The 9249-nt window shown below is 43.5% G+C and overlaps 1 long non-coding RNA gene across 1 annotated transcript; it reads left to right on the top strand.

Moving 5' to 3' along the window:
- The first annotated feature begins 980 nt into the window (after positions 1–980).
- On the top strand, positions 981–2359 carry LOC106148076. Its single transcript, XR_001233203.1, has 3 exons — positions 981–1158; positions 1621–1872; positions 2217–2359. It is a non-coding gene; the product is annotated as an uncharacterized LOC106148076 (long non-coding RNA).
- The last annotated feature ends 6890 nt before the right edge of the window (positions 2360–9249 follow it).

The raw sequence follows: 9249 nt of genomic DNA, 5'->3' as shown, positions 1-9249 counted from the left end.
TAAGAATTCATGTGAACAAATGGTTCTACTGCTAAAACAGCTTGAAAACCACTGTTACAGAGCATCTCTCACTGGGCCATTCAGGTATCTGGTCTTAACCCAGAGATGGCACATAGATCAATGATGGCATCGTGTGCCTGCAGCAGACATCACTAATCTATCACAGGTCCTTCTCTACCGAGCCTTAATAAAGCCTCCACATTACTAGCAACACAATATTTCTAAAAGCTAGTTCCACAGTGGCTATGTGAGATACAAACCAATTTTCAACTCCTGACTTTTCACTGTAGGTTGACCTTGAATGTTCAGTTGAATTGAGGACAGTAGTCACTCTAAAACTTCACATGAATAAATGAAATCTTTTGAAGTCTTTGCCTCCATAAATTTACTTTAATAACACATATATTAGAAAATATCAGTTACTTTTAATCAGTCCTTCAGGCCCGTAGGCCCCACATTTCTCTTGTTTGACACGGGCAAATCATCCTCATCCTTTAAAGTGTTCCTAGCGGGGGCTGGGGATTTAGCTCAGCGGCAAAGCGCCTGCCTGGCAAGCGCAAGGTCGTGAGTTCGGTTCCTGGTACCGGAGAAAAACCAAAAAAAATAAAAATAAAAATAAAAAAAATAAAGTGTTCCTAGGGTAGCAGTCACTATGAAAACTCCACCTTTCTCTGAGTTTTCACAGCACTTGTCCTGTGTGGTGGCACACACCTGTAATCCCAGCACTCAGGAGGCTGAGGCAGGAGGATTGTTGTGAGTTTGGGACCAGCCCGGGCTACAAAGTGCACTCAAGGCCAGCCTGAACTGTATCGTAAGACCCTGTCTCAAAAAAAAAAAAAAAATTCCTGATATGGATTCACAGCACTGTCTCTACTCTGCTCATGACATTTAATGCCTTGTATTATCTTTCCTTTTTTCTATAAATGTTTTATGTTCATAGTGTTTGTTCTTTTAGGCTATCAGAATCCACTATCCCAAAATATATCATGTTTGACATAAGGATTATTTTGAGCTGATGACAGTCGAGAAGTGGATACAAGCTAAGCTCTCTGCCAGCCTATTTGCCTAAAGACGGGGCATACATTTGTAAACGTGCCCTCTCCGCTACCCACCAGGAGGGCAGAAGCTGATCACCAGAGATGGCTGCAGATAGAAAAGGTAACGGAATACTATGAGTAACAAACCTCACTCACTAGCCCTTCTCTTCCCGTAGTCCCCCTCTGATCACCTCCTTTGATTTGCTGCCCTAAAAATCTGGTCTTTCCTTTGTCCTGTCACTTTTCTAAACATGTGTTGTTCTTCTTTTAAAATGCTCTGTAAAAATCTAGGTGACAAGAAACAAAAGAAAAGGGGACCAAGAAATGGAGGGAGGAGGAACAGTGGAGAGGGAAGAAGATGAAAAAAGCACTAAGATGTGCTGTATATGTGTAGCAACTCCCCATAATGAATGTAACCGTTATGCACTGCAAGTATGTACTAATAAAAATTTTTAAAAAGATGCTCTGTAAGTCCAGGTTCTAGCCTCTCTTTGAGGTCCTCATTGCAGAGTTACCCCTGGTGACAAACAATGCACGTGTTAATAAACTTTTATTTATTTTTCTCTTGTTAATCTTTTATCAGCTTGATTGAAGAGCCCCAGCCATTGAACCCAAGAGGGTGGAGGGAAAAGGCTTTTTCCTCTCTTACGTCTCCATCTAGACAGTGATAGCACCACACATTTGCACAGCTCCACAGTAGCCCAGCAGCTAGATACTCCGTAAATATTTGCTGAAAGAATAAATCAACACAAGCAAATCTGAGTACTAGCTCAAAAGGTGATCGCACTTTGTTAAGCTACAATCTGAAGCACGTTCAGCTCTGTTGCTTCTGTTGGTGAGTGGGAAGGTGTTCCTTTTTTGTTGTTGTTGTTGTTTTGTTTTTCTTCCGGTACCAGGAATTGAACTCACGACCTTGCGCTTGCCAGGCAGGCGCTTTGCCGCTGAGCTAAATCCCCAGCCCGGGAAGGTGTTACTAACCCATAAATTCACGGCATGGGGCAGGTGCTCTTTGTTTTGTTCATGCTTTACTGATGCATAAAACAATTCTTTCCTGGCATATATTAGGACCTTGATTTATTTTAACTGAATGAAAAGAAGGATGAATGAATGAATGAATTATGGGTTGAAAGAATAATATAGTCTGGGAATGACTCCTTTTTTTTTTTTTTTTGGTACCAGGAATCGAACTCATGACCTGGAGCTTGCCAGTCAAGCTCTTATGCCGCTGAGTTATGTCCCCGGCCCTTGGGAATGACTCCTTGTTTGTTTCTCTCTCATGAAATTAGCCATTAAATAATTAAGGAAAGTCCAGCCAGTTTTGAAACCAGCTGGGCAGCTGCCTGGTCTTTTCTGTGGAAACCTGCACATTTCATATTTCCTCTAAGAGTTGAGAGTTAGGGGTGTGTGGGATGTGATTAAGATATAACCACCTCTAACGGGCAATTTACTAACTCCTGACTTGTGGAAACTTGAGTAGATATGTTCCTTTGCTGGTGTTCTTTTTTTTTACTATTCTCTTTAAAATAAAAAAAAATAAAGATTAAAATATTCTGCGTACTTTTTCTATTTATATTTGTTATCAAAATAACTTGGGAAATTACTTGCCCTGTATTTGGAAGTGAGGATTTCCATCTTCCAAGCTCATCCTATCATGAGAGGAATAGTTTGATGGTTTTCTACAAAGCAGGATTATTCAGTAATGAGGTAGTTGCTCTTACTGCTACGAGTGCATTCGCTGACGGAGAAATCCACACGCAGAGTATGATTACAGTGCTGATCCCCGGGCCAAGTATTGACATCAGTGAGGTCGCTTTTCAAATCCTGAGGTTTGTAATCCATTTTCTGGTAGTGGTAGGTGCTCAAGCAAACGTCAACCTCTTGCATTTATTATTCAGCACACAGCTTTTTAATGCCTACCCTCCATGTGAGGTTACCAAGATCCAGTTCGGCCCTTAAGAACGTCGTTGCTGGTTCCTCTCTGGGTCAGGTTGGTTAGTGAATGCAGACATGATACTGTTTCCCGTCTGGCCTACTATTGCCAAATGCCTCAATTAAGGCAATAAAACTGAAGAGGGCTTGATCTTCCTTTATCATTTATAATCAACAGGGACTCAGCCCTATTCTTGAAAATGGCCTGGGGAGAGAGCTTATTGGGCCCTTTGTCTATTCAAAGTAGTATATAACCATTAACTAGCTAATCCAAAGAGCCCTTAGGGAGGCCTGGCAGAACCATTACCTCTGCAGTGCTGGAAGCCAGGAGCCTTGTTCAAGGCCACTGAGTGAGGACAGAACTCCTTCAGTATGAGCGGGAGTCCAGCTCTTCTGGGCCAGCATTGGTGAACCGCCGCACTCCCCCGCACTGAAACATCTGTCTTTATTTTTCTGACGTGAAAGGAGCCCGTTTTGCCACCTTCCAGCCCTGCTCACAGTGACCCCATTCCCACTATCCTCTCTTCTCAGCCCCTGAGCCCCACCAGAAGCCCCTGAGAAACAAGGCTGGATGGACTTATACCTCAGACATGACCCCAAATCCTATGTGGACCTCAGCAGTTAAGACTTTGGAGTCAGGCAAATCTTGGATCCAAATCTTGCTTTCATTCCTTAGTAGCTATCTGACTTGGGGCATATCAGGCTATCTCAAACCTCAGTTTCTTTCTCTGTAAAATGGGAGTGTCAATACCCATGGCCTTGTTGCAGGAATTAAATGGCATAATATCCATAATCACTTGGCATTAAGCTGGCGTATAAATAGGAAAAATATAGTAGCTATGAAATTATTAGGCAACTGTTACAAATGGCCTCCAGAAGGAAAGATAAGAGACTTCTAAGTCAATTACATTTGGTCTTTGCAATAAAACACACCTAAAAATAATCTATAGACAAGACAGTATAAGCCAGACTCTCAAGGATGGACAGATCTGTATAAATCAGTGCACGTGTGCTCTCTCTCTCTCTCTCTCCTCCTCTGTCTCTCTCTCTCCGTGCTCTCTTCTCTACACAAGGAAGGAATATACCTCACAGATACTATTTACGCAGATACAAAAAATTGAAGAGAAAGAAGACGTACTTTGAAGAAATGCATTTGTTATCTTTGGAAAGCTGAGCGGAGTGAAACTGAAAAGCTAGTATTTTGACATTTATCTGTTTTCCTGATGCTTTACTGGCTCCATATAAAACCAGTCTAATGACCTTCCCTCCAAGCTTGAACAATTTGCTGGTAGAGCTGCAGGTTTCTGTAAGCTGTGTGTGCATGTGTGTGTGTGTGTGTGTGTGTGCGTGCGCGCGCGTGTGTGTGTGTGGCTTTAATTTCATTTCTGGACTAAAGGAAGTACAAAGACATTAACTCTGAGTCCACCAAAGAAAGAACTCTGTAATTGCAATTTGGCAGAAAATGGGATTCGGCTGTGTGCACTGTGAAAGCCAGTGATAATTAATCCTGCACATTTGTCTGAGCCCAAGAGCAGATGCGCGATAATGACAACTGTATTAGGCAAGAGAATTGTATTTGACCGCTGGAGAGTGGTACCATGGTGATGTACACCGACAGCAGCATAAATCAGATCGCACCCAAGAAATCTAGGCCTGTGTGCCCACGATGGTGGCCACCTGCCACATGTGGCTACTGAGTAGTTCAAATGTGGCTTGTCTAAAATGAGACATGTTGCAAGTATAAAATAAATACTGTGTTTCTTTTTTTTTTTTTTTTTTGTGCAGTGCTAGGGACTCAGAATAAGCACTCTACCACTAAGCTATACCCTGGTCTCACACATTGCATTTTGAAAACTGCATATAAAAGGATGTAGAATAGCTCATTTTTATACTGAGTACATGTTGAAGTAGTGGTGTTCTGGGTATGTTGGGCTTAGTAAAATATATCATTAAAATTAATCTCACCTGTTTCTTTGTACCTCTTTAATGTGTCTGCCAGAAAATTGGAAAGGACGTATACGGCTTGCACTAGAATTCTCTTGAACAGGGCTGACCTACAGTCAGAGGCTGACCGGTGACATCTCTTACATCTGCTCCTCACAGTACAACAAGGCCTCATTCTGGGTGACTGTCTTTGTCCTGATCACAGAGTTGAGTGGCCTCCTGGCTACCATGGTGCAGACTGTTGACCTGGGAGTGGACAGGTGTCAGTCAGACGCTTCCCTGGGCACTTGCACTAGGAACTGGGGGTTGGGGCCGCAGCATGCAAACTGGAGAGCTCTAAGAGCCTGTGGTTTTCTACCCATGGCTCACAAAGGCAGAAGGAGCCACCCTGCAAAGAAAGACAAAAACACAGCACATGTGCAGGTGCAGAGATGGAAGACGGCGAGCCCTGCTGGGGTTCGGGCCCCTGGTTGCAATATGTGTTTGGCCGAGGTGGAGTCCCACCCTTGGCTCTTGTGAAGCACTCTGGGGCCTGATCATAAATGTCAACTTTTTCACTCAATCTAACTCAAAAAGGGTGCTGCCTACCAGGAGTCTGAGTAACTGGTACTTCAAATCCCCTTGTATTTGTCATCTCAGATCTAAATATGAGTAGATTTTCTATGATCACAAAGCTTAAGCTTCAGGGCTGGGGATTTAGCTCAGCGGCACAGCTCCTGCCTGGTAAGCACAAGGTCGTGGGTTCGATTCCTGGTACAGGAAAGAAACCAAAAAAAAAAAGACAAAGCTTAAGCTTCAAGTCCACTCACTTGCAAAGGCGGCTTGAACCCAGGGCTTGCACACTGAGTTCTATGGCCAGCCCTTGCTTAATTTTTTGAGACAAGGTTTCACTAAGTCTCTTATATTGCCAGGTGGGGCTCCAGCTTCTGATCCTCCTGCTTCAGCCTCCCAGAGTGCTAGAATTATACAAGTGAGCACCATCGTGCTCTACCTGTGCTCTTGGTCTCCCAAACTCTACAAGGTCTAGGCCAGTGACAGTAAACCTTTTAGAGCTTTCAGTGATAGTAATTAGGCTGCTCTGGCCACACGAAATGTGGACTTTCTCCGCATATGTATTCTTCTCTGTAGGTATAAATGCAAATCTTCAGTGACATTAGAGAGACTGTTCGTCATACCAAATGTGTCATTGCAGTCTTTGACAAAAGACTGCCTGCAGTGTATTTCCTCCGCCTGTTGTGTATTTCCTCTTTGCAGAGTTGGTCTTTTTTCCTCTTTCCTCTCTCTCTCCTTTCCTCCCTTCTTTCCTTCCTTCCTTCCTTCCTTTTTTCCTTCCTTCCTTCCTCCTAACATGGTCTCTCACTATGTTGCCCAGGCTAGCCTCAAACTCTTGATCCAAGTGATCCTCCTACCTCTACCTCCTGAGTAGCTGAGACTGCAGGTGTGTACCACTGCACCTAGTAAAGTTCCTTCTCATGAATCAAGGCTTACCATCAATGTGTCAAGCAGAATCAGACATATATTAAAGGTGGTAAGGCTGAGTTTACTCTGTAGTGCAGCAAAGGAGAGAGACTTCAATGTAAACTGAGCTGAGCTCGTCAAACAAAAGGTCTTTTATTTAATTATTTTTTTTTCTGGTACTGGGGTTGAACCAGGAGTGTTTGCCACTGAGCCATATCCCCAGTTCTTTTTCTTCTGAGACAGGGTCTTACTAAGTTGGCTCAGGTTGACCTTGAACTTGCAATCCTCCCGCCTCAGCCTTCTGAGTGGCTAGAATTAGAAGGAGGCACCACCACACCAAGAGCGAAAGGCCTTTTGTTGCTTCTCTAGGTGCTGGGATATGTTAAAGGACAGGCTTATGCAGGAGACACAAACTTCTCATAACTTTGGGATAGGAGATAATTTTGCAGCTTGAAGAAAGGCAACCATCAAAGACAGGTTCTTACTCTCCCACAGAAGTGGGTGCCAGGCAGGAGGACCATCTCCCCGGAGGTTTGTATTTTAAAGAGACAGTTTCTCTGTCCTTGAAGAGATGTTTCTAGGAGGTAGAAGATTTACATTTCATGGAGTCAGGGAAAGGATTTATAACTGCAAACTTCCTAAATTAAATGCTCAGCCTGGGCACAATGGGGAACCAGTAGTCCTGCCACTTAGGAGGCTGAGGCAGGAGGATCACTTGAACTCATAAGTTCAAGCCCAGCCTGGACAATAGGGCGAGACTCCCTTAAAAACATAAATGAATTAAATGCTGTATGAGAAGGGAATCAGGGGCCTATAGTCAGGTCTTGGCGGGGTAAGCAGTAAATTCATTTGGCAGTGAAACTTTCTCAGGTGGGCACATTAAAGAGCCCTGGGCTCATCCTAGGGGCATAGTCTGGGCCAGAGTTTGTCTCAGTGCAGCAGGGATGAGGGAAGCGGGGGATGGTGCTCGACAGTCATTTTTGCTAAGCGTTCTTACATATCGCCACCTCCAAAATGCCTTCCAGGTAGAGCCCTGGAGACACAGTGAGCTCCTGTGGCCCTGCCATCTTTTTTATTTTCATGACAATTTCTTTTTGTTTTGTTTCTGTCTTTTTCAGACAGGGTCTCATTATGCAGTTCAGGCTGGCCTTGAGCTCACTTTGTAGCCCAGGTTGGTCTCAAACTCACAAGGATCTTCCTGCCTCAGCCTCTTGAGTGCTAGGATTACAGGCATGTGCCACCATGCCTGGCTTCATGACAATTTCTTGTTAATTCATTTATTTACTCTTTCTGAAAAGGAAATGCTAGAAGAGCAAGAGCACTGTCTTCTGCCCTGCAGCAGCCCCAGCTCTGGAATAGTGCCCAATACACCTTAGATAGTTGACATACTTTTGTGAGAATTACATTCATGTATTCAATATTTATATAGACATTATTCTAATAGCTTGACAAATGAAAGAATAAACACAGTTCCCAATTTTCTATTATAACTCATAACCTATGACAAAATTTCAATTCCTAATTCCTTTTTATAAGAAAGAAAACTAAAATTTATGAACATTTATTCAGCTGTGTTCCAGGCACCAGATTAAGTACTTGACAAACAGCAGAACTGTGGCTGGGGGTGGAGTTCAATGGTAGAGAGCATGCATAGCATGGGAGAGGCCCTAAGCTCAATCGCCAGCACTAAAACGAAACAAGAATAACCATTACTGCAGTTGACGCAGTAACTTCCTAAGGTAGTTTATTCACTGGGGACTCTGCTCAGCCGTGTGCCACTGAATTCTGACGACAGTGGCTTAACCCACTGAGGGTTTATTCTTCTTGTGTAACAAGAAGTCTGGGAATTGCATCTTTGAACAGCATCTTTGTGACGCCTTTGAGGACCGAGTTTTTCTGCTTTCCTGCTCTGACAGCTTTAATGTGTGCCTCATACCCTTGGCTGCAAAGATGGCTGCTGTCATGATGTGTGCTGGGTTTCTTTCCTTCAGACAGAGAAGGGGAAGAGTGGAGGGCAAACTATGTGTAGCAGCTGGATGTCTCCCTTCTGATCAGGGGGACAGCAGTACTCTTAGAAGCCCCTTACCTGAGCATATGGCCTATGTCTTATGGATCAAACTGGGTCCCATGGTAACCCCAAAGGACGTCCAGAGGTGAGGGTTTTGTAAACGGGCGGATGACTGCCCTGCAAAGCCTCTGAATTCTGTTGGTACAGAGAAGGACAAGGTGGACACTTCATGGAGCAGGTGTGGTGAAGCCATGGCACATGCATTATTTGTTTTTCTTTTAAGACAAAAGGTGTTAATGTAGGAGCTGCTTTTTCCTAAATTAAAACCTCAGTATTGAGGTTAATTGCAGTGTTGGCACTTTGTGATAAATAAATGGGTTTGGGGTTACAGTTTGGGCCCTCATGTCTAAAACTTTGGCCAAAAAATAAATAAATAAATAAATAAATAAAAGATTCTCCTTCCCTGGTGTGGGGAACAAGCTGTGTTGGCCATGACTTGGCTTTGTTTATCGCATCCTGGGTCTGAAGAGTGGCCAGGCCAGCCAGTACTCTAGGAATTGTCTGTGTTGAGGGTAGCTGGAATCAGAGAAAAGTCTGAGGGTTATGTAGAATTTTAGGCAGTTGGATAGAGGGAGAAATCATATTACTTTGCAGAGGAGGAACCCAGGTTACAAGTGGTGAAGTGTTTTCCTCAAAGAGTAGCATCTAAGAAAGATGTAGAGAAGAAAAACAAAGACAGAAGTCTGCAGTTCACACCTGGGACTGTCCAGTTCCAAAGGCCATGTTCCTAAGGGTTGGGCTTTGGACATAGTTAGATGGTAATTTTTGATGATCAGAGTCATCATTTCCTGATAGCTCTTTACATAATAACAT

This window comes from Chinchilla lanigera, unplaced genomic scaffold (genome assembly GCF_000276665.1).
Source record: "Chinchilla lanigera isolate Chin_1 unplaced genomic scaffold, ChiLan1.0 scaffold00014, whole genome shotgun sequence".
Taxonomy (NCBI): domain Eukaryota; kingdom Metazoa; phylum Chordata; class Mammalia; order Rodentia; family Chinchillidae; genus Chinchilla; species Chinchilla lanigera.
Note: the sequence above shows the minus strand (reverse complement) of the source record. Positions and strands in the feature narration are given on the sequence as shown.